Source organism: Hibiscus syriacus, unplaced genomic scaffold (genome assembly GCF_006381635.1).
Source record: "Hibiscus syriacus cultivar Baekdansim isolate YM2019G1 unplaced genomic scaffold, ASM638163v2 tig00111779_pilon, whole genome shotgun sequence".
Lineage (NCBI taxonomy): Eukaryota > Viridiplantae > Streptophyta > Magnoliopsida > Malvales > Malvaceae > Hibiscus > Hibiscus syriacus.
Window position 1 is genome coordinate 1,309,794 of NW_024063176.1, and position 26,460 is coordinate 1,336,253.

Consider the following 26,460-nt stretch of genomic DNA (forward strand, 5'->3'; position numbering starts at 1 on the left):
CAATTCGCTGGAGAATTGGAGGATAAGAATCAATTATAAAAGGGTAAACTACGTTAAAGTCTATTGAACTTACTAAAATGATCGTTTCGGTCACTAAATTTTAAGAAAATATTGTATATATTATTAAATTTATTGAAAGATTATAAAATAATAACTACTTTTTTTAACTGTTATAATCTGATAATTTTACAAATAATTCGATAAAAAAATTATAGTCGTATTGTAACTTTTGAAAATTTAGTGACCAAAATGATCTTCTGAGAATATTTAAGTGACCTATTGTGTACTTTATACATTATAAAATAATATGTATATTTGTTTCCAGCGTACAAGTTTTGTTTGTAATTAATGGAGAGCAACCGTTGCATTCAAATTTCAAATTAACATCCAGAGAAAGCAACCAGAGAAGCATTACGTGAGAGGATAAAGAAAGAAAGCAGAAACTGAAAACAAATTGCTTTCGGCGGTTTCTTACAGAGAAGAAAGCCAGAAAATAGTAAGGCAGAGGTACAGTTTTAGATTTTGATAAAACGAAATCACCATTTTCAATACCTTTTTTATTATTTGTTTTTCCGTGTTCGATGATATGAAACGACCGTGCATGGTGCTACGGCTGATGCGTCGGCCTCGTCTGTCTCGTCGGTCGGTTTGTCGTTTTGTTTCTTTCGACTTTTGATTGTGCTTAATAAAAAAAAGAAGCGTCGGTTAAAGTTTTTTTTATATATTATAAAACGGTTCTCTGTGCATAAATCGGAGTCCGGAGATTGCCTTTGTTAATTTGTCAGGATATCAGGTGATTATTATTCTAATATATTTTATTTTAAATAAATTTTAATCTTAGTTTTTAGCATTTATTTGTATAATTAATGTTCATATAAGTGTGAACTTGGTTTCTTCGTCAGTGACAATTTTTTTCGGGAAGAAAGAGTGGAAAATGATATAAAATTTTAAAAAAACATTAATCACTTAGCTTATTTTTTTTTCAAAGAGCCATCACATCAGTTGCCGGAAGTGCTAAAACGTAGAAATTAAGTTTAGTGGCTGAGTGGAGTAAGTTTTCTGAAATAGATTTTCTGCTAATCAGTTTTGAACTTTTGAAAAAGAAATTTCAAATATCCATCTATTTTCAGAGAGAGAAAGGGAAAAAAAGCAAAGAAAAAGTTAAAAAAGAGTGGAAAATTCGATACTGCAGCTTGAGAAAATAGAAGAAAGTTGATGTTGAATGAAAAATATTAGTAGTTTTTCTGAGAAATAGAGTGACTGTGCCATCTCTCCCGATACATAAACAGAGTGATGAGTAGCATATTCAAGGGGTCGCCGTACCGGCGGCCTAATGACGTGGAGGCCGGAAGCAGCCGCTCCGCTCACTCCGACGACGAAGATCATGAGCTTTCCCCTGATCCTTTTTACATCCCGAGCACTAAAAATGCTCCTATCGACCGCCTCCGCCGCTGGAGGGTAATGCCCTAATCTCTCTCTCTCTCTCTCTCTTAAATATTATTTGATATATTCAGTGCCTTTGTTATTTTTATTTTATATGCTGAATCTAGTATATTATTTTATGGCTTTGATATTGACGGTTTAGGTTACTAATTTTAGGAGGATTAGAGACAAACAGTTATATCGAGGGTTAATCGTGTATTATATTTAGGGTTCCTGCAAATGAATCGAGAGGACACTGAACTGCTATTTTTCTTATTGTTTTTTTACCCTACCGTTGAATTTCTTTCATTTCTGTTCCTATCCCGTCATGTTTTTCTCTTTCATTTTGGAAATTTTAATTGTCATCTCCATTCCTGTTCAAGAAAATATAGACCGGTCTCACCTGTCTACAATTACAGAGCAGTGTTTTAATTGCTTCGCTGGCTTGCTCTCGACTTGTTTTGCTTTTCTATTTGCTTTCTGTTTTTCCCCCTTTTTTTTGCTTATTTTAAAAGCAAAAGGAAACCATATAAACCATTATGGTTGATTAATATGCATCACCAACTTGTAACATAATTATTCAAAAATTTTGTATTTTGTTCTTTTTATTATTATTTAATTTAAAAATATTTGTTACTTCTGTATACAAACAAATCTTTTAGTCTTTCCTAAGTAAACACGTGTGACTTGTTCGCTTGAACATGGTTGTCAAATACCTTAAACTCTCTAGTTCCTAGTGGTTGTTGTGACTTGGTGGCTTGGGCATGGTTGCTTTTCCTGTTATTTTTATTCCGAGTATTTTTGGATCTCTGCAATGTTGAATAAAACCCAAATAACATGCTCAAACTCTCCTAATGTGATCAAGAAATGTTAACAGTATAAACCCACCCAATTTGAACCAAAATGACATGAACTTGAATCAACCAAAATCCAAAATTACCAGGCATCATGAACAATAAAAACATGCCCCATTTAAACCAGAATCAACTTGAACTAACTAGAATCCAAACTTACCTAAACAACCTCAACGTCATAAATCCACCCAGTTTGAACCAGAAACAATCTGAACTCTAATTAACTAGAATGCAGAATTATCTAAACCTGATCAAACAAGACAAAGTAAAACTCACTAGTATGGACTTAAAAAGATGAGAACATGATTTGAACCGTAATAACATCCAAATTGACTTGAACCAAGATGAGCCTAAAATTTCTGCAACCTGAATTAATGATCTCATCCAGATCCAACTAGATCTGCCCACTTGCAACCCTAGGTGTCATATATGTTTTGTTTTCTCTGTTCTTTATGATGTTTGGGCTTCTCCACTTTTTCTTTACTATTGAGAAGGTGATAATTCTCATAGGTAATGAATAGTTTTTGACTTCCTTTTTTTTTTCTTTTGTAGCAAGCTGCACTAGTGCTCAATGCATCTCGTCGATTTAGATACACCTTAGACTTGAAAAAGGAAGAAGAGAAGAAACAGATTTTAAGCAAGATTAGAGCACATGCGCAAGCTATACGAGTATGTCATCCTTGATTATATTGTTCTCTCATTGGATGAAGTTGTGTCTTTATCCTTGTAACCTTTTGTTTTTGGCTATGTTAGGCTGCATATCTTTTCAAACAAGCTGGGGAACAAGAAAATGGTAATTTATTTATTCTACTTATATCCTTAGCATTGTAGAATAATGTTTAAGGATAGTAGTTATGTTTTACTACTTCGGTTTAATGTTCAATCCTTTACATGTTTCTATGTTTTTGGCAGTTCTGTTCGAATTATACTTGGTTATATGTTGTCTTTGCTCTTTAGTCTTCACTATCTTGCTTTACCTCACATGTATCTCTCATATGCATGAACTTTTTCTACCTTTTCTTTTTAATTTAGCAATATAGCATTTCAGAGTCATTAGACAGAAGCAGCATGTATTGATAAATTGAAATGATTGTATAGTTGCGAATTTCACATCTTAGAAAAACCGCTCTATGGGTATTATATCTCTAATGAATGTTTATGTGAAATAATCAATGGGAGAAAACATTACTAACTAGTTATTATCATTGCTGCTGGTCAAACATTTGTTTTGTTCAGTGCTAATAAGCAAATCCATTGGGTTACGCTGATTTGTTTTTATCAACTTGAGCTTTTTCTTAGCAGTAAAATTAAATTGATATGGCTCTGTTAGGTCAGTTTTATTATTTTCTTGCTTGTATCCGTTTCAAAAACTTGGTAGAATGTTGTTTTCTGTTCTACACAATGGTTCTTGTGCTGCAACTGCTTATATAAGCTCAGCATTTCTATGTAGATGTTCATCGAAGTTCTTTGTTTTGTAGGAGCAAAAATCGCACAACCAATTCCCTGCGGTGATTTTTCAATTGGACCAGAGCAACTTGCTTCAGTGTCTAGGGATCACAATTTTAATGCTCTGCAGGAATATGGAGGAGTAAGTTTGTGTAAATAGAACTTGTTGATATTATGTTTTGTTGCTTTTTCCACTTATTTAGGTTTTGTGTTTCTAATTCAGGTTCATGGGCTATCAGAATCTCTAAAAACAAATTTGGAGAAAGGTATTCCTGGGGATGACTCTGATTTATTGAAACGGAGGAATGCATTTGGTTCAAACACATATCCTCGGAAAAAAGGGAGGAGTTTTTGGGTGCGTATTTAGATATCTTGGTTTCATTTTCTCTTTCTATATTCCATCTTTGTTGTTTTTCTGGTTCCCCCGGCTTGTTCATATAATGTTCTTAAAAAAACTTCATTTGTTTTTGGTTCTGAGTAGAATATTATGCTAATCTCTTATTTCTTACACACAGAGGTTTGTTTGGGAAGCATGCCAAGATCTTACTTTGATGATTTTGATGGTAGCTGCTGTGGCATCTCTGGCTTTGGGTATAAAGACAGAGGTGAGCTTTTCTGTGTATGGTCAATTAGATTTACTTTATTATCAAAAAACACTTTATATAAGTAATACAAATAGAAGGACCATCTTATGTTTCTTAAAATCATACAGGAGGATGATAGTCATTGTTTGTGTAATGCTGGTCTTTTGTGACATTGCTTTAAAGATTTGGATTATCTTGGTCTTGGACGTACTAGCATTCTACAATTAGAATGTCGCAGGGATTGGATTATATGTTCTTAAATAGTTATTAACATGAGGTCCAGTAGCACAGCATTGCTAGAACTTTCTTTCAGTTGTGGTATATGATGGTCAACTGTACATTTTTCCCTGCACTGTAGAACTAACATCAGTTCTTGAGCGTGATCAATAATTATTGTAAGAGTGCTTTTTCTGAAGTACATTATTTTTTCTTCAAGTCTTTCTTTTTTCTAAGCCTTTAGGCTTCGTAAATAAGACTTTTCAGTTTTCATCCACTATGTTGCATTCTTCATTTACAGGGCATAAAGGAAGGCTGGTATGATGGAGGTAGCATAGCGTTCGCAGTGTTGCTTGTTATTGTTGTGACAGGTGCTGAACTGTTTGTTTAATGTTTTGCATAGTTTGTGGATATTTTCTCCCGTTTTCCCTTATTAATATGAGTTTTTAAATTTGCAGCTATCAGTGACTATAAACAATCTCTTCAGTTCCAAAAACTAGATGAAGAGAAGAAAAACATACATTTGGAGGTTGGTAACGACTGTTTAACCACTGAATTGAGTATAACAATATGCTTCTGGAATTTATGCTTGAATGCAACCTGTCAGGTTGTTAGAGGAGGCAGAAGAGTTGAAATTTCAATATACGATATTGTTGTTGGTGATGTTGTACCCCTTAACATTGGTGATCAGGTATGTGGCTTTATCATGTTCTTTTTATCGTCTTTTGAATGCATTATTTGTCTGATTTTCTGAATCTTCTCTTAGGTCCCTGCTGATGGAATTCTAATCTCTGGTCATTCACTTGCAATAGATGAATCCAGCATGACAGGGGAGAGTGATATTGTAAGCTTTACTACCCATGCTATTCAATGAAACTCATAACTTCTTTATTTTTTGAAATAATGGAACTATTATTTCATCTTGATATAGGTTCACAAAGATGCCAAGCAACCTTTTTAATGTCTGGCTGCAAAGTGGCAGATGGAAGTGGGACTATGCTGGTAATCTTTACTCCTTTATCTTATCGTTAAATCATTATATTGTGTTTTTTACAGTAATCAGCCTGTTCCAGTTCCCATATACACTTGCACACTGGATCTTAAAGTTATTAAACTTAATTCCATAAATTCATCTGTTTTTTCAACTAACTGTATTTATGTATTTGAGGACATCGGCCCTCTTCTTGATAATTGGTTTCCACGTTTTAATCATAAACATTTAGGTTGTAGTTTTCACGTCTTCTTTAGAAGCAAATGTATGTTCAAGCAGATGAACTATATTTGGCTATTGACATTTAGAAGTTCGCCATTATTGTTCTCTCTCTCTCTCTCTCTCTCTCTCTCTCTGCTTTCGTTCCTTTTTTTTAATGAGACCTAACTTTTATAAAAAAAAATCCTTTTTTTTAATTGTGCAGTGAAACCTTGTATCTGTTTATAGCTCAACTATAATATCTTTGTTTAAATTCTTAGGTAACAGGAGTTGGGATTAATACTGAGTGGGGTTTGCTCATGTCTAATCTTTCAGAAGACAATGGTGAAGAAACGCCATTGCAGGTTTCCTTTTCCCCATGACAGCAAATGATGAAATTTTTAGGCTTTTCTTGTTATCTTTACCTCAATTAAATTTTTAGGTGCGTTTGAATGGGGTGGCGACTTTCATTGGTTTTGTTGGACTCAGTGTTGCTTTTGCTGTCTTGGTTGTTCTCTTAGTTAGGTAACTTTTGGCTTAACGACAATATCTTTTGCTTCCCCCACTTTATGTTTTTCAGTCGCTCTGCTATTTGATCTGTTCTTAATTTTTTTTTTTGGATAGTGTTCTTAGAGTTCTTTGAATGATTTAGGTACTTCACTGGCCATAGCCAAGACCCATATGGAAGAACAGAGTTTGTTGCAGGCAAAACTAGTGTGGGTCATGCTGTAGATGGAGCAATTAAGATCGTCACTGTTGCAGTATGTGCTCCTTATCTATTGCCCTTTGTCCCATTGCATGTCTCATGTGCACATTTAAGGGGATATTTGTTTTTGTATGTATAACATTTTGAACTTTGTAGGTCACAATTGTAGTTGTTGCAGTACCCGAAGGGCTTCCTTTAGCTGTCACCTTAACGTAAGTTTGCTTTCTATGTATAAGTTTTTTGAAATCCAGAACACTCGTGGTCCCTAGTTGGAAATTTTACTAGATATCTTGATATCGGGTTGCAATTTATATAGAGGCCACATTTAATTTCTTGCCATATTATCTCTTACATTTTTATTTGTGTCTGTCTTTTCTCCTCGTTGTTTTTAGTTAAGTTGCGGTAATGCTTTTTAGTTACTCTTGTTGTATCCGTTCCAACTGCTTGCGTCTCGTCTCATATGGCAGATGCTGCAGTTTATGAAGTGTAATTGTTTACATAATTGTAAAAAAATATGTTCATATACATAAGTCTGGTTCATCTGTTCCCTTTTGTTTTTCAATATAATAGCTGTTTATATGATTATGATGCAGCCTTGCTTACTCAATGAAGAAAATGATGGCAGATAAAGCTCTGGTATGTATAATGGGTGATTTTTATGTATTTTTTAGACATTGATGTGAAATTAATTCTTGGGAACATATTTTTTCATGCTGCTTAATATAAGTTGGAACTGCAGGTGCGCAGACTTTCTGCTTGTGAGACCATGGGTTCTGCAACAACAATTTGCAGTGATAAGACTGGAACCTTGACATTGAATCAGGCAAGTTAGGATATGTTTTCGTTAGACACAAGGAATTTATGGGGTCTTGTTTTTCTTTGTTGTTGAACTACTTTAAGAATATGAGAACATCATTCCTTTTGATAAAATTGCTTTTAAATATTAAAAAAATTAATAACATGTATAAATTGATGTCAGCATGTGGGACTCTAAAATCTAAACCTATTTGCTGAATAAAAAGGTGCTCTAGTAATTTACAAGCATAGTGCTGATACTGTGCGGAATATTAATTTTCTATTGTATGTTTTTTGTCCTAATTTTAAATTATTGAACAATTATTGAAGTCATTACGGTGTCAAGTTACTTCAATTCATATTGAATAAAAAATACTTAACTAAATTTGCTTGCCGGGTTTGCCTTAAAACATTAGACAACATGTAGAATTAATTATAGTAAATATATGCCAAAACGTAAATGATTGCTAAACAGACAGGTGCCATTAGGTGGGATAGGATGTTAGGAGAATCACCACGGTAAAATCTCTCTCTATGTATGTTTATCAATGGATAATGTTTATTTTCTGCACAGATGACTGTGGTTGAAGCTTATGTTGGTGGAAGGAAAATTGATCCTCCAGACAGCAATTCAGGGTTACCCGACACACTAACTTCATTGCTTATTGAGAGCATTGCTGTGAATGCGAATGGCAGTGTCTTCACCCCAGAGGTATGAATCAGTAACTGCATTTTTCCTGAATTATGTTTTTTAAGTTGTCTATTGAATGTCTTCTGTTTTCACTTTATTTTTCTTTAGGGAGGCGGAGATGTAGAGATCTCTGGATCACCAACAGAAAAAGCAATTCTTAATTGGGGAATGAAGGTTACATATCCAACCTCGTGTCATATTCTTTTCCTTGATTGTTTCTAATTTTACTAACATTTAGTCTTTGAATCTTGTAGCTTGGTATGGATTTTGATGCTGTTAGGTCTAGCTCGTCTATTCTACATGTTTTCCCCTTCAACTCAGAGAAAAAACGAGGCGGTGTTGCAATACGTTTGGTATTGTTACCAATTGCTATCCCAATTTTATTATTTTTGTCTGTATTTTATGTTGACCCCTTTTTATTCTAGTGGAGTATCTGTTGCTCGGTTGCTGTGGTTTCATTTGAGTTTATGATAAGCCTATCTATACTTTAGATGAGATAAGACTTAGACTACTTCTAAACTACCGACTCCTAAATACAATAATTAATAGCAATTAACAGTAGATATTTACACATTCCAATCTACAATGATCATTATTTGAGAAGTTTCTGGGTAACTGGTGACACATTTAGGTGGCTTTTCTATTAGAAGTCTGGGCAAATTTCAGGATTAGTAATCGGTTGTGAATCCTAACAGTAATAGTTGAACCTGGTGTAATGTTAATGATAAAGACATATAGGAAGATTAGTGGCTACAGCTGATGAAAAAAGTAACTCCTTTTTCACTTTGAAGGCATATTTTATTTTTAAAAAAAACTTGCGAATTCTAGAAGGAATAATAGACCAGTATTATTTTTTTCTTAACAAATTACTTGGAACAACATCAATCGTGTAATTGTATATGAAATATTCTTTCATCATTCCTGGCTGCAACTGTATCTAAAAATGTATTGGGTTGAACTTGAAAGATTATGATGTTTTCTTTAAGAGATAATTATAGACATATTTTTATTCATAATATCTTCCTTCTAATCTAATAATGTGCTTTTCTTCTGATACTACCACCTTTTATGATATTTGGTCTCCCAGCCAGGTTCTGAAGTTCGTATTCACTGGAAAGGGGCTGCGGAAATAGTGTTAGCTGCATGCACTTCGTACCTTAACACTAATGGTGAAACTATATCGATGGACGAAGAAAAGGTTTGAGAAACTTTGCTTGTGGGGATAACAGTGTTCTCCTTTTTTATTTAGTCACTACCTTAAGCTATGTAGTTTATAATGCTTGTAATTTTATTTGGTTAGGATTGCAGTTGCTAACCGTTGAAGAATTTGTATTTCTTGAAATTCTTGTCTTCAGGTGGCCTTTTTTGAGAAGGCTATTGAAACTATGGCTGCTGGTAGTTTGCGCTGTGTTGCTATTGCTTACAGATCATATGAAGGTGAAAAGGTTCCAACTAATGAAGAAGAGCTTGCTCAATGGGCTGTACCTGAAAATGACCTTGTTTTTTTGGCTGTTGTTGGTATAAAGGTATCTATCCAGGGGAATAATTATGTACTGTTTTCGTGTCCTCATCTTAGTCCATATTTTATTTTTCATTTGCATATGGGTAAGAGCTTTAGCCATGTCATGGTCCTTGTTGTTCGAGTTACTTTATGCTTACTTCAATGCACATATGGAGGACAATTTTATTTGCAATTAAGGAATTCCTTATGCCGATCTTCACTAATCACTACTTTCTGCAGCTTTCTTTTTCACCATTCTTTTCTCTATTTAAAATAATTTTCATCCCAATGTTTGAAATTTGAAGCTGATTCATAAAATCAATGTTTTCTTTGTTTCAACATTCATGTCCTGATATGAATTTAGTTTTTGCATGATTTGTAAAATGCTCTTTACTTTGAGAATTTATGCAGGATCCTTGTCGGCCTAGTGTAAAAGAATCAGTGCAGTTATGCCAAAAGGCTGGCGTAAAGGTATAATTTTTTACATGCTATAACAAATCACTATTAAAACCATGATATGAAACCAATTTTTTTTGGTGCCTTGAGTTAGTTTTTATTATATCTCCCTACCTTCTATGAGATCTGATTATTATACAGTATAGTCATTTTGCTTTCAATGACATTATATCTTGTATTTTTCATTTTGCTTACATGGGGATTATCTGTCTCTTTGTGCTCTCCTTTCATCTTTAAAGCTGATATGATGTTGGAGGTTGATTATGTTAATACGAGTAATTTAGAGGTTTTCAATCTGTGTCATAGGTACGCATGGTCACTGGTGACAATCTTAAAACAGCAAGGGCAATTGCTTTAGAGTGTGGAATACTAACGCCAGATGCGGATGCTTCTGACTCTAATCTCATTGAGGGGAAAGTTTTCCGTTCTCTAACTGATTCACAAAGGGAAGAAGTTGCTGAGAAATTATCTGTATGTTCTGCTTCTGCATTCATTTTTTGGAATTGTCTTGTGGTCTAAAAGCTTGAACAGAAAATCTAAACTAATTATGTTATTGATACATAGGTGATGGGACGATCAGCGCCGAACGATAAGCTTCTGCTTGTGCAAGCATTAAGGAGGAGGGGACATGTTGTTGCTGTAACTGGAGATGGCACCAATGATGCTCCTGCTCTACACGAGGTCCGACATTCTGTCTTCTTTTTCTCGGTCATCCAGATAAATTATTAACAACAGAATCTTTAAAGTACTGTTTTGTTAATATGTCATTCTAGGATCTTCTACTTTTTATCTTTTAAAAAAGAAATTTAAGTCGAAATTATATAGGCCAGTCCATTCCACCAGTGCAATGCAAATTATATAAAATTTTAATTACCAAAAGATGGTTTACACCAGCTTTATTTAACATGATTGCACGCGATTATCATTGAAGTGCTGAATTTGTAGTCTCTGGATTACAGGCTGACATTGGTCTTGCAATGGGTATTCAAGGGACCGAAGTTGCAAAAGAGAGTTCAGATATATCATTTTAGATGATAACTTTGCTACAGTTGTGAAGGTATTATATTCCTTCTCATTGTAATTACTTATCATCAATGTTAAAAGTTTCTCTTCTTAAATCAACATAATAATGAATCTCATGAATTTTAGGTTGTCAGATGGGGTAGATCTGTGTATGCAAATATCCAAAAGTTCATCCAGTTTCAACTTACAGTTAATGTCGCAGCTCTTGTTATAAATGTTGTAGCCGCTGTTTCGTCTGGTGATGTTCCACTGAATGCCGTGCAGGTTTGTCTACTGTGTGCTTATATGCAGTACTTCTATCAACTCTTACAAATATTCAAGCATAATTTTCTTTCACTCTGTGCAGCTTCTGTGGGTCAATCTTATAATGGATACTCTTGGAGCATTAGCATTAGCTACTGAACCTCCAACCGACCACTTGATGCACCGAACACCTGTAGGTCGAAGGTATACGATTTGAATTAAATCTTGATTCTTAACCTACCTTAGCAGGTGCCAAGCAAATCTCGTCTTTAGGGCTAGTACATAGCATTTGTATTATTTTGTCTATATTTTAGTTCAAGGTTTATGTTAAAATTGATGGTTTGTTTTTCAGGGAACCTCTTATAACTAATATCATGTGGAGGAACTTGCTTATACAGGTAAGCTTTGATATAATACTGATTTCTAGATGTTACTATTTTGGCAATTTTATTTAATTCCCTTGCTCTCTGGGTTACTGTGGCTCATGGCAAAGGATGGTGATTTCACTAAGCTGGTATTGTCAATGGAAATTTCAGGCTGTATATCAAGTGACGGTCCTGCTCATTCTCAATTTTGACGGCAAGAAGATATTGCGCCTGGAACATGATAGCAGTGAACATGCTACCAGAGAGAAGAATACACTGATATTCAATGCATTTGTCATTTGTCAAGTAAGCAACCACTACTCAAATAAGAAGTTAACCGAATTTAATACTGCTTAGAGGGATTATGGTTTTTGCATGCTGCTAGAACTTATCGTCAACCCACATAAACACTATTGTTAGTGTTAGAATAGAAAATCTTGTGTTCAATATTCCGGTAATGACGGCTATATTGTTATTTTTATTCGGGCGATCTTCTTTGTGGTCTTTTAGTGACCCAAATGAGCTTGAACTTGAATATGCAAATAAATATAATGGATTGGTGGAAATAATACTTGTGTCAATTGCAGATCTTTAATGAGTTCAATGCTCGTAAGCCTGATGAAGTGAACATTTTCAGAGGACTAGGTAAAAACTATCTGTTCATTGGAATTGTGGCAATAACCGTAATACTTCAGGTGAGATTTGTTTGCCAGAAATCAATCTAATCGGCATTTGTTTTCTAGATTTTTCTTGGTTCTACATTCTTCTTTTTGTTGTTGTCCAGGCTATTATTGTCGAGTTCCTCGGGAAGTTTGCCAAAACCGTGCAGCTTAGCTGGCAGTTGTGGCTGGTATCGATTGCTATTGGTTTTATCAGGTTAATAGCTTTTAAAGTTTAAAATTTGATTACATTCTTCACAGTTCATCATCTAATTACTGTTTTCGTTTTCAAATCAGTTGGCCACTTGCTCTCATTGGGAAGTTTATACCTGTTCCAGAGACATCGGTCAGCAAGTACTTTTCGAGAATGTTTAAATGTCGAAGAAATGAGAGTAAGAATCCAAAAACCTGATCCAACTCAATTTATAACCATGGTTGAAAGTTGAAACGACTCGAATTCAAATGAAAAACCGACCTGAAATTTGCCTCTATTGGAGATTATGGTATATTCCTATTCGAGATCATTTGATTATATGCATTAGTTGTCTGATTATTTTTGGTTTTTCACTCAGATCTTTCAGGTAGCCAAAAGCATGACGATTCCAAAGCTGCATCTTAAAGATACGGAAACAAACTTGTCTATAAAGTGTGTACTTCGCCGTTCCCCCCCTGCTTTTCGGGACTGGCAATATTAACACAAATCTGAACATAGAACATGAAGAAGTCGAAGGTAGTGCGGCTTCGAATGTGTTTCGTACTTTTTTCGTTTAATTTCGTAGCAGGTGTAGTGTGCTTTTTAATACATCAAATATCTTAGTTAGAGCTGGTGAATGTTTATATATATCCCTTTTCAAAATCATTTTGATTCTTTTATTGTTTTAAAAGGGTAAAAAGAAAAGAAGTATAGATGTGGTGCTGATTTGCTTAAATTCATTTTTGTCTTGGAATTGTTGCTTGGGATGAGTTTTACTTTTGGATATTGAAAATGTCATTTTTTAAACAAAATTGGTAAAGGGAGTGATTTGGGCTTCAAGTTCGACTTCCACTTTAGTCTCTATTATTTTAATTTAAAAAAATTAAATTTATAATGTGCTTTTGAATAATTTGTGTTTGGGTTATTTCTCCCGAATTTTTGTTGGTTTTGTTTTTTTATTAATTTTTTAGTAACATATATGCCAACTCAGATTTTGATTACACTTTTATTCTTCCTCGACATTTTATTTTAAGACAATTTTTAATAGATAAAAATTATTAGATAACATAAGATTAATGCTCTAAAACGAGAGATGTTTTAACAAACTAAAACGATGGTTAAAATGTCTTAAAAAAAGTAATAGACATGTTAAATGTTTTTTTGTCTTAAAATAAAATATTATAGATAAATTATTCAACAAATAGAATAAAAAGCATTATGATCATTTTAATGGGGTCAATTTTAGGATTATGCCAGCTCGTTATCCTGTCACCATTGTTAATCCAACAACTATTTACCTAGCTGGACACAACCCACTTTATCACCACCTTCGACATCAACTGCCACCGTCTTTGGTGAAACACTTTCAACAAAACCTAGAAACTAAGATCAAATATCCATCGCCAATCTAAAACGAAAAAGGAAGGACTCAAACCCAAGGAATTAGAAACAAAAGAGAATCAAGATGGGTGAAAACAAGAAGCAAAAGAAAAAGAAGAAGAAATACTTATGTTTGTGATTATTTTGGGTTCTCAAAGTTCTTGAGGTTTGTTGGTCGAACCCAACGGTGAGGCGATGAAGGAGATAGAGAAGAAGCATAGCTTTCGGAATTGGTTCAACGTTAGATACATACAAATTAAGATGTATTTGATTAAATAAACATTAAATTCGCATTTAGGAGGACAAATCAATTCTGGTGAAAATTTTGGGGAGTCATTTTGACAGAATATTTTTCAATCATAACGGTGGGTTATCGAAGGAAGGCCGGGGACAATGGAGGCTTTTATCATAATTTATTTTTCAATCATAAATTAAGATGTAATATAAGAAACGATGGAGGCTTTTATCATTTTTAGTACTAATTTTGTTCTTTTGCCTTTGTTTTGTACATATTGGTGTGTTTTTCTTCTTGTTAGGGTTAACCATTAAGGTATGCTTTTTTAGTTTAAGTATATACTTGTTGAGTTTTCAGTCGTTGAATTTGAGTGCAAAGAGTGCGGGTGCAGTAAACAAATGGGGGTCGCATTTTGAGTCATAAAAGTTGCGGAAATCAGTACGCTAACTCAAAGATCTCTTGTGACGATTTCTTCTTAAGTTCTCTAGAAAAGTTTCTCCGATTTAACCAATCATTCAATCTTCGCTGACGTGAACTTCCTACACGTACCCAAGCTAAACTATGTTGTGTTTTACCATCCAGAAGTAGAAGACTGCCACGTCAGTTACACAACTTGTGAATGTGAATTTTTTTATTGTTTTAAAATTGCCACGTAATACTGTCGTTAATGGATTAACAGAAGTTAATGGCCCATGGACTTAAACAGGATGAACCGGTAATGTTAGGGACCAAACACACTTAATTAAAAAATTGGTGACTAAAGTCCGTCAGGCCGAAAATAAATGGGACTATTGGCATAGTTTACCCATTTAGTTTTTCTAATATAATATTGTTTTGGTTTCATTTGTCGTATCATATAGTCATTAACTATTTATATAATCGAGTGACCAAAATAAAGATATTTCAAAAGTTTAATAATTAATCAAAAAATTTAAATTTTAATGACTAAAATAAAAAAGAGAAAAAATTGAGTGATGAAATTTATAATTGACCCATTTTATTATATCTATATTATAAGAAAATAAATAACCAATTGTGTTATATTTTCATTTTTATTTACTTAACGTATTTTCAATTTCTAGAAAATAAGAAATAAGAAATATATTTTAAAATTGAAAAAAAATGAAGTTAGCTAATCTTTTCGAAAACCAAATGAGCCTAAACTCGTAAAAAAAAGTAGGGTAAAGTATACAAATGGTCATTAAACTTTTCAAATGCTTGCATTTAGGTCTCTCAACTTTTAAAAATTGCAATACAATCACCAAACATTTATTTCGTTTGCAATATGATCCCCGACGTAACGGTCATTTTACTGTCGTTAGGGTAAATTATATAAATGGTCACTGAGTTTTTCAAGCGCTTGCATTTAGGTCCCCAACTTTTAAAACTTGCAACACAATCATCAATTACATTCTAAACCCCAAATTCCAAAATGCTTCAATTATATTTTAAACCTCAAATTCCAAAATACTTCAATTACATGGTCAATCCCAAATTCATAATCTATTCTCGAAATCTGTCATAACAAATTGAACTTGAAACAACAACCCTAAACCCTCAAAACATAACCCTAAATGCTAAATTTCTCCACCAATTAACCCAATATAATCAACAACATTTAGTTCATTTTGGGTCCATAACAATAAGTGATTATGTTGGGTTTAGGATTTAAAAGTTAGATTTAACCAACTATAAGTGAACAATACTCAATTAGATTCGAAAAAATTAATTTTCGACTTGATTCAAAAAATTTGATACAAATTGACTTTGAGTTGTAATTTCATTAACTCAACTTTAAAAAAAATTAAGTTAAAATCGAGTTGTAAAATACAACTTGAATATCTCAAAATTTTTAGTAATTAGTGGATTAATTTTTAAGTTTGAGTCAAGTCCCTTGACTTGTATGATATATGTATACCACACATGGAAAAAATATGAAGAAATATATGCATTGCATATGGTTAAAAAACTATTTAAATTAGAATCAATAATATTATAGTATTATAAATATTTATAATTAAATTTAAATAGAAACTCGAAAATTCAATTCGACTTGATTTAAATTTTATAAACTCAAATCGAAATTTTTTGAGTCAATTATTTTATAAACTAAACTGAATTAGAATCAAATAATATTATAATATGATAAATATTTATAATTAAATTTAAACATAAACTCGAAAATTCAATTCAATTCGACTTGATTTAAATTTTAAAAACTCAACTTGAAAAAAATTCGAGTAAACTATTTTATAAACTGAATTGAGTATTTAGGTCCAACATAACCCTAAACCCAACATAATCACTTATTCTTCACTTATAGTTGGTTATTTTTTTTAAACGGTTATGTTTTGAGGGTTTGTGGTTGCTACTTCAAGTTCAATTTGTTATGGCAGATTTTGAGAATGGATTATGAATTTGGGATTGAGCATGTAATTGAAGTATTTTGGAATTTGAGGTTTATTATATAATTGAAGCATTTTGGAATTTGGGGTTTAGAATGTAATTAATGACTGTGTTGCAAGTTTTAAAAGTTGGGGATCTAAATGCAAGCGCCTGAAAAGTTTAGTTGACCATTTATATAATTTACCCTAATGATAATGAAACGACCGTTACGTCGGGACCATATTGCAAACGAACTAAATTTTGGTGAATGTATTGCATGTTTTAAAAGTTGGGGACCTAAATGCAAGCATTTGAAAAGTTCAATGACCATTTGTATATTTTACCCATAAAAGTAAGACAACTAAAATATAAATATGTAAAGAATAAAAGACTTTTAGTGTATTTTAACCAATGATTTGATTAAACTTTCAACGGTTAATCGGTTTATTAATAATACAAACACGCAACTCACCATTTAGAATTCAATTTTGAAAATTGCGGGAACAAAATAACTAACTTTGATTGTCAAAAATCAAAGTTAATGATCTAATCAACAAGAGACTGATCAATCGGGTTCTGCATATCTCTGATCATTGTTGATGGTGACGGTGAATGACCGGTGATTATCGATTACGTTAACAAATGTTCGAGTTTCTTTTTGAAGAACCGGTGCCACTTCCAGTTATGGCGGCGCTGGTCTCCATTTTTACCGTTCTCCGCTTCTCTTCTCCGCGCTGCGCTTGCATCGTCGTCAACTCAGTCACCAAGTCGACGTCGGAACCGCAAAATGCCTCAACCGGGAGCGCGATGGGCTCTCCTTTTGACCTCCTTGATTTTGGTGATAATCGTTCACTGCCTTTCCTCGTCGCCGTATTCCACTACAGCCGCCGTGGAGAAAGGTCCGTGTTTGGATTTTTATATGGTTTTGCTTTCCATTATTAATCTCGTTTTGCTTTACTTGGCGCTCAAACAGCGTAGCTTACGGAAATCTTTGTTCTTCTACTGATTCTGTGAAATGGTAGATCTTAGGATTCATCATCAAATCTATAGGTTTTCGTTATAATATTTATTATGTTTGTAGCTATACATTTGAATGTTACGTTAAGGTTTGAGCCTAATTTTATGTTGGTTTAAAATTATCATATAGAAATTTTATTTAGATTTATATTGATATTGATCTCGATATATTTAGATTATTGATTTAATTATAAGTTATATTGATTATTTTTATAATTATATTGATAGCACTTTAAAATGTTTTAGAATCAATTATTAGTTGGTCTAACGAGATAAGATGATAAGTCTTTTAAATAATATCAAAAATTCGAATTTAACATTATGAATAGAGAAAACTTAAATTGAAACGATCATACGTTTCTATAGGCCAAAAACTAAGATATCATCCTTCTTATTATGGGGTGACGGAAGAATCATACCATTAGAACTTTTTTTTTTCATGCTTATTGTAATAAATATGTTTTTCCTATCTTTCCTAAAGGAAGAACATAATTTCCCCCTCTTTTTTACAGGATCGAGAGATTAGATCTAGCTGTAAAAAGAATGTTAAAATTCATTTTCTGATTCAAATTAGATAATTAATATATTGAATACTTATAATTCATATATGTTTGTTCCAAATCTCTTTACTTTTGGGCATTTATAATTTAGTCTATTTATCAATTTATAAAAAATTATTTTTTTATATTTAAAAATAAACTGAAATGTTAATATCAGATTCTTTTATCAAATGCAAGTCCTGTACATTGTTATATTTTGTTACATGGCTTTCAACTAAGTTCCCTTTTATTTCAAAATATCACATCAAAAAATTGAATAAAAAAATTAATGATATTAACAATTAGATTTGAATTTCTAAATTTAAAAAGTAGAGGACTAAGTTTTTAAAAATAAAATAGGGGGACCAATTCCAAATGAGTATAGGGACTCAAAGCATATTTTAGCCGTAAAAGAATCAAATCATTGAAAGGAAAAAATAATTATTAATTTCAAATAAATTTAATAAAAAATTAACGTTATTAAACAATTAGACTTAAATTTGTAAATCTAAAAACAATAGAGGACTAAATTTTTAAGAATAAAAATAAGAGGACAAAATTCCAAACAAAGAGTATAGGGACTCAAAGCATATTTTTTCCATAAATGAATCAAATAAATTAAAAGAAAAAAAGTAAATCAATAATAATTTCAGTGGGATTTGGGGAAATCATCTTCTACCTTTAATCCTTCAATCCTCTCCGTGGCCATTTTCAAATCTAATCTCTTCTCCACATCCGATTCACAGCAGCTCAACCCAATCCTCAACAACTCAGCAATCAACTCTCTATCACCATCACTGATTCCCCCAATTTCTTTGTCCAAAATCAAATCAATTTTCGACCCATAATCATCAGGATCATCGCCCACGATGGATTTCACAAACACCGCCAAATCCTGATCGTCTTTTCCTTTTCCCTTCTGCAAGAAATTAGAAGGGAATTTGGCTGTTAAAACCTCGAGGATCAACACCCCGAGGCTCCACACGTCGGTTTTCTTTGTGATTCTTCCGGATTTGATGTGTTCTGGTGATTTGTAAGCCACCATGAGTTCTTGAGCGTTTTCTTGGTTGATCACCGGGATGAGACTGTAATCGGTGAGGAGGGGTTGAAGCGATTGGTTGAGGAGGACGTTTGAGGATTTGAGGTGACCGTGCGGTGCGATCAAATGTGGTAACTCTTTGTAGAGGTGGTCGAGGCCTTTGGCCACTCCTTCACTATGCTCAGTCGTGTTGGCCAATCGAGTGGCGGCCGCCGCAGAGCCTGGTGACCTGCAAAACAAAAAGGCTATTAGATTGTGAACTAGTAGCAAAATTCAGAGTTAATTGCCCAAAACTATAAACATTTTAAATTGACCTTCAAACTATGACTCTTATTTTAAATTGATCTCTAATATTTTAAACATTTCAATTAGATATAGCAATAAGATGTGGCGGGTTTTTGGCCGCTCCGACCAAAAATTTAGGAATCTCGACAAATCGACCTCGATTTCGAAATACCCTAACCTTAAACCCCAATTTCATCTCTAAATTATATATATATATATATATATATATATATATATATATATATATATATCATGTTTCTTGTTAATAGAACTATTAATTGTCAAGTAAATACTAATGTGCATATATAATATTATGTGTGACATAATATAATTAATATTGTATCATAAACCCTTAAATCAGTATTTATAATAAATTGAAAAGTTCTTTAGTGTTTATTTTATTTCTCTCAATTTATTTATATTTCTTTCTATGTTAAAAGTTAAATAATTATTTTATTTAAACAACATTAATCCTCGTTTATGCTACATGATACCATTACATAATACACATAAGTATTTATATAACAACTAATAAAATTTATAACGATTTTATTAACAAGACATGACTAGCTTATAGTAATAGTTTGAAGATGAAATTTGATTGTTCATATCTTTAGGGACCAATTAAGAATGAGTGTCATAGTTTAAGAATGAATTTGGAATGTTTAAAGTGTAGGGACCAATTTAAAATGAAAATCATAGTTTAAGAATGAAGTTAGAATGTTCAAAATTTTAGAGATTAATATAGAATGAAGATTATAATTTGGGGATGTGGTGTGCAATTAATTATAAAATTAATGATTTTCAAGTAATGAGTTACTAACAATGGAGATGAACGGCCAAGCTTCCAGTGTGAACAAAATCAGAGACAAGAAGCTTCTCCTCCCTCCTATAGAAGTAAGCAATTATGGGAAGCAAGTTCTCGTGTCTTAATCTCCCCAAGATTTGCATATGTCCATGGAAATCATCTTTCGCGGCGTTGTTCATCTGCTGGAACCTCTTCACCACCATCGTCGGCCCCCTCGGTGTCGCCGCCTTGTACGAAGACCCGAAGCTTCCACTCCCCAACACCTCCGCCGACGATTTTAGCAACTCCATCAGATCAAACTTCTCTCTATCGTCCATCAAGAAACAAAGTTTTACCGAGTCCGTTCTCTTCTTAAATTTCGGGGGTGGAGCCTCCACCGATGACGGGGGTTGGGCTCTGTTCTGTCCGAGTAAGAGGAGGATGAGTGAGGAGAATATGAATAATGCCCCGGCTAAGAAAATGATGATAATAAGCCATATTGAAGATGACGTCTTGGGGTCGAGTGTGGTGGCCGGCTCGGAGGAAGGGACGGTGGGGCTGGGGGAAGGGGAAGGGGAAGGAGGGTTGCATTTTGTCTTCAACGGTGCTCCACAGAGACCTTTATTGCCTGCATATAACCAAAGAAAATGGCAGGGTTTCTAAACTACATAAATAAGTTGTCGTGCCATTATTATCATGTGGTTTGAGACGAAACATATACATTAATACATTATTACGAGTCTTATCTTCAAATATGGAAAGATATGAGGTGGGGAGGGTCGTTTTTTTGTCCGAACGATCCTTATCATTTGCCTAACGATGTTCTATCTACACCGAATTTATTTTGAATTTTAAGTAAAAATTATGGATGGTTATGAGTTGGGCTATGATTGTTGGTTCATCTAAATCTAATCTAAGTGTAACATGTACCCAATTTGATACAAATATTGAATTTTAGGTGGTGTATCGTTTGTACAATTGAACTTTTAATTATAACACCGAACTTTGATTTTGACTTCAATTATATCACTAGACTGTTAGATTTTAACGGCACGATAACATGGACGAATCTTTTCGTCACTGTGTTTACATGGACAAAACAACGTCATTTTGACACGGCTACAAATGCCTAAAACGATGTCGGTTTAAGCATTGGATTCTAAGGTGTATCAATGTTGCCACTAAACTTTAAAAGGTTTAATTTTTGGCACTAAACTTCTTCGCCTGTCATTGTTGCCTCTCGTAGCAAGATTAATATCAAAATTTTCGGATTTCAGCCATCTTTCTTCACCGAAGATTAATTTTTCACGAAACTCACTCAGTATCAACAAAAATCTATTTAAAGGTTCGACATGTTAATACTCCGATCTCCTCTTATGGACGTTTGACGAAACTAGTTTTGAAATATGTTGTTTGTCTTCTCGAAATAATGTTTCTCAATGTTTAGATTCCAAACCCCTCAAATCTAAGAAAGTACCTAGAGCCCTAAAAATTATGGATTTTTGTTTAATTTCATATATTTTGAGTGAGTTTCGGTAACGAATGATTAATATATATTAGTAATGATCTTGTTACAAAAGACATCCGATGACAGACAATGATTAACTAACGGTGGCAGTCGGAAAAGTCTAATGCCAAAAAGTGAATTGTTTAAAAGCTTAGTGGCAAAGTTGATCCAACCCTAAAGTTTAGTACCTAAAACGACGTCGCTGTAGGAATCAATAGTCGCACTAAATCGATGTTGTTTTGTCCATGTCATCACACCATATAGATTTTAACGGTCCAATGACATAATTGACGTTAAAATCAAAGCTTAGTGCTATAATTGAAGAAATTGAAAAATCAATAGTATAAATGATACACTACCTAAAATTCAATTATATCTGTTGTAGTTTAACCTATATATAAATCTCATTTTTATTAGGAAAAATAGAGACCTAATTGTAAAAAAATATATAGAGAGAATGATTTTATAGTAATTATAATAATTATTTGAGTTAGGTTGAGTTGAATGTTTTTTTTACTTTAAATCTAACTTTGCTTTAATCCCAACTCTTTGCTTCATATAATCTACTGAATTAAAAAAAAAAACCTTATAAATAAAGTCAAAAGTGGAGTGTTTTGAAAGTCTCTATGTAAAACTCGTCCTCCTTCCCCAATTATGATTGTTGATTCAACTCATATTCTATGTAATTCATGTTAGTGCATGACGAACATTTATATGAATTCAATCACTCACCCGAGAACATGGTGCTATCCATCTTTCTAAGCTTGTCAGGTATAGGACCCTCCAATTCATTATCGGAGAGATTCACCACTCGTAGGTTCGTCTGTTGAAAATCCGGTATCCGACCCGAAAATCCATTCCGATCTAATTTAAGCTCCTTAAGCTTAGGAAGACCTAACGTCGATGAAGGAATCTCACCCGTAAACCTATTTTCCGATAGATACAGCTTCATCATCTTAATCAAACCTTGGAATGCATTCGCCGGAATCTCACCGGAAAATCGATTCTTCGACAAATAAAGCGATTTCAAGGTTGTAATTTTTCTAAAATCCGGCATGGAACCCTCGAAATTATTGTTCATAAAACTTAGGGATTTCAAGTTTTGAAACCCGGACAATGCACCGACGTCAATGGTGCCCGATAGTCCCATACCCTCGAGTTTCAGACCCAAAACGGAGCTGTTCAAGCAAACGACGCCGACCCAACTCGAGCGGTGGGCAACGCACGGCGGCTTGTTGTTGTTTTCCCAATCTAATCTCTTGGCGTTGGTTAAAGAAGATTTGAATTTCAAAAGGGTTCCGGATTCGGATAACGAATGAGAAGAAGAAACGAAAAGCATTGATAATAGTATAAGTTGAAGGTGGAAGGTGGTTGTCATGGTGGAGGCACGGTGATGGAGGGCGGCGCATGCGCGCCCTTCGCCAGGAACAGGCAATGCGGAAGAATGGTGGGATTTCGAGCTATGGGGATGGAACCAAAAGGGGGGAAATGGAGAATCGGTGGGATTTGGATGGCTTTGAAAGAGCTGAAAGATTAAACAGCTAAGAATAGATGGGAGTTGTTAAAAGGGTGTTTTTCAATGAAAGGCTCTGCATGTGTTACGTTCTTCATGACGTCAACGTCTTCGTCTTCGTCTTCATCCGTCATTTCCCTCATGGTAAAATCAGTTAAAAGTCACTCGGTTATGACGAAAACGATAGTTTTCGGTATTAAATTTTAGAAAATTATAAAGTGATCATTATAAATTTTAGAGTAAACTACCTATTTTGTCACACGTCTATTACTTAATTTCCATTTAGTCACTCAACTATTATATTTTTTTAAATCATACAAATGTTACATTTTGGTTATGTTTCGATCACACATTGTTAAAGAATTAATGATGATGTTCACGTGTAACTATAAGGTAATGCAAAGTCATTATTAAAAATAATTAACAATATCACATCAAAATTACCGTTAATTTTTAACGACGAGTGACTGAAATAAAATCAAAACTTAACGTTAGATATATTTAAAAAAATAATTAGATGATTAAAACAAAAACTAAGTACTAGGTGATCAAGTAAGTATTTATTCAAATTTTTAAAGCAATTATTAGAGAGATGAATCCATTTGGTACACAATAGGTGGAGTTTGGTTCGCATGAATCTCTTGAAATTAAGGGGAATTGAAATCCAATTCTACCACTTTCCCATGTTTGGTTTAAGTTTTCAAATGGATTAGAATCCCTCATGACTTCAACTTTCCATCAAATGAGGGAAAGTGAATTCTATTAATTCTATAATGGAATTCAATTCCCTTGTTGGAAGGAATTGAAATTTGATCATACTACCCTTATCAATCTTTTGGTAACTTATTCATATATTGAATAAAAATATTTTTTATTATTTCGGGTCGGGTCGGGTTTCTAATTCATATATTCGGGTCGGGTCCAGTTTGGGTTTAGGAAATACCCGACCCGAAAATGTATATAATTTTACCTTATATATTTAGGAATAATTACAATAATACCCCTCTATATATAATTCTTTTCCAATTAAGTCACTGCTTTTATTGAATAAATAATTTTTTTATTTCGGATCGGATTTCTAATTCATATATTTGGGTCGGGTCGGTGAAACTTTATTTTGGTCAGGTCGGGTCGGGTTTTTTAAGTGTGATATTCGGGTCGGGTCGGATTCGGGTTTAGAGTGAAAAATACCCGACCCGTCCCAAAAATATATAATTTTACCTTATATATTAGGAATAATTACAATAATACCCCTCTATATATATATATATTTTTTTCAATTAAGTCACTATTTTTATTGAATAAAAATATTTTTTTATTATTTCGGGTCGGGTCGGGTTTCTAATTCATATATTCGGGTCGGGTCGGGTGAAACTTTATTTTGGTCGGGTCGGGTCTCGGATGGAGGTTCCCTTGTTCTCGGGTCGGGTCGGGTAGACCAAAACCCAACCCGACCCAAAAATATATAATTTTACCTTATATATTTAGGAATAATTACAATAATACCCCTCTGTATATAATTTTTTTCAATTAAGTCACTATTTTTATTGAATAAAATAATTTTTTATTATTTCGGGTCGGGTCAGGTCAGGTTTCTAATTCATATATTCAGGTCGGGTCGGGTGAAACTTTATTTTGGTCGGGTCGGGTCTCGGATGGAGGTTCCCTTGTTCTCAGGTCGGGTCGAGAATACTAAAAACCCGACCCAACCCGACCTATGGTCATCCCTAATTGGGATGATTTTAACTTATGATGTTTATTAGCATATTTTTATAATTTATTGAAATGAATAATCAATCAATAAAATTAAAATTTAATATTTAATATTTTTAAAATTTTTATAATATATTGCTACATGTAATTTTATAAAACAAACTAAAATTAAGCAAAAAAAACAAGAAGGACAATCCCGTCATTTTACATTATTGAAATCAATTCATCTAACATGTCTGCGAACCAAACAGAATATGGAATTGGATTCCAATTCAATTTGCTGTCAACCAAACAGAATATGGAATTGGATTCCAATTCAATTTCCTGCCAACCAAACAGAATATGGAATTTAATTTCAATTCTTGACAGATTCTAATCCCTTCACAGATTCCAATTCCCTCATAAACATTCTAGCGAATCAAATGCCACCTAAGGGTTGTAACGCCCCTGATCCCATAATTTTTTTTCATTCAATTTATATAAAATGTAAATTTTATACGATTATTATAAATTACCCCTACTTAAAAAAATTATACTTTACCTTTATTGAATTGGAATCCTTGAAAAAGAAATCAATTAAACCTATGATTCTTTTTACACCCAATTGAGTTTAATACTGGAAAACTAAATCAATTAAATAATTAAATTTAAAAATTATTAATTAATTAAGTTTTTTAATCGATTTTGATTGTTAAATCTTAATAATTTTTCTGAAATATAATTATTGTATGACACATTATGATTCTATCATATTGAATTTTTAATATTTCAAAAAATTCTAAAAAGTTATTATATTTTTAAAATAATTCTTAAAAAATAATTAATAGAATTTTAAAAACATCATTCATATGTGACACTAATTGATTTAAAGAAATCGATAGATTTTATGATCAATATTAGTTAAAGAGGTTTTTATTTTAGATTCAAAGAGATACTTTTAAATTTGGGTGAAATTAATTTTAAATAATGTATATTTGGATCAAGTCGAGTTAAATTTAATTCTTTTGGATTAAATTTTAGAGTAGAAGACAAATTAAAATATTTAATTTCCGTATCGAATTTAGACAGACAAAAAAGCTGAGCTGATCCAACTCATGACCATACATGGGAAGCACACACTATGAACGGATGAATCATTAAAAAAAAAAATCAGAGTTATTGTAATTATTTGTTTGTCTTGAATCAATCAATTATTCGAATTTAATCAATTCTGATTCTCAGTGAAGATAAATTCACTTGCGTTTTCGTACCAAGTAAATCCGCTTGCCTCTATTCAACCCGCTAGCCGATGGTAGGAGGTGAACCAAGACAAGTCGAGATGGGCGGGTGCCGATGAAATGTTTTAATCACTGCTTCTGCAACTTAGTTGTTTCTTCATATTCATGTATCCTCACACTCCATACAGGCATTGTTTGTTATCATTAACTGCCATTATTTTGAGCTTTCTTGGTCACATTACCTTAAAACAATCATACAAGGAAACAAATAAAAGGAAAATATATTTGTTTTAGAAGTTGAAAGCTTGTGTTTGAGGTTTGAACTTTGATGCCTTTTCTTTTGACTACTTTTTTCATGCTTAAAATTGGAGTCGAAGACGTCGACAACTGTCATCGATTTCAGACAAAATCATTGTATGTCGTCGCGACTTCGATATCCCCTATCGCAAGATGACTTTGCCTCAAATTTTTTTTTATCATAAGGTGATTTTGTCAAATTG

General features: G+C 33.1%; 1 long non-coding RNA gene and 2 pseudogenes across 1 annotated transcript; 1 reads left to right on the forward strand and 2 right to left on the reverse strand.

Annotated features, from left to right (window-relative positions):
- Window positions 1–974: 974 nt before the first annotated feature.
- Window positions 975–13,006, forward strand: LOC120170305 (annotated as a pseudogene).
- Window positions 11,178–26,291, reverse strand: LOC120170308. The gene is made up of 3 exons (XR_005520759.1): window positions 26,170–26,291; window positions 13,197–13,204; window positions 11,178–11,188 (listed from the first exon to the last, which is right to left on the reverse strand). It is a non-coding gene; the product is annotated as an uncharacterized LOC120170308 (long non-coding RNA).
- Window positions 18,520–22,969, reverse strand: LOC120170307 (annotated as a pseudogene).
- Window positions 26,292–26,460: the final 169 nt, after the last annotated feature.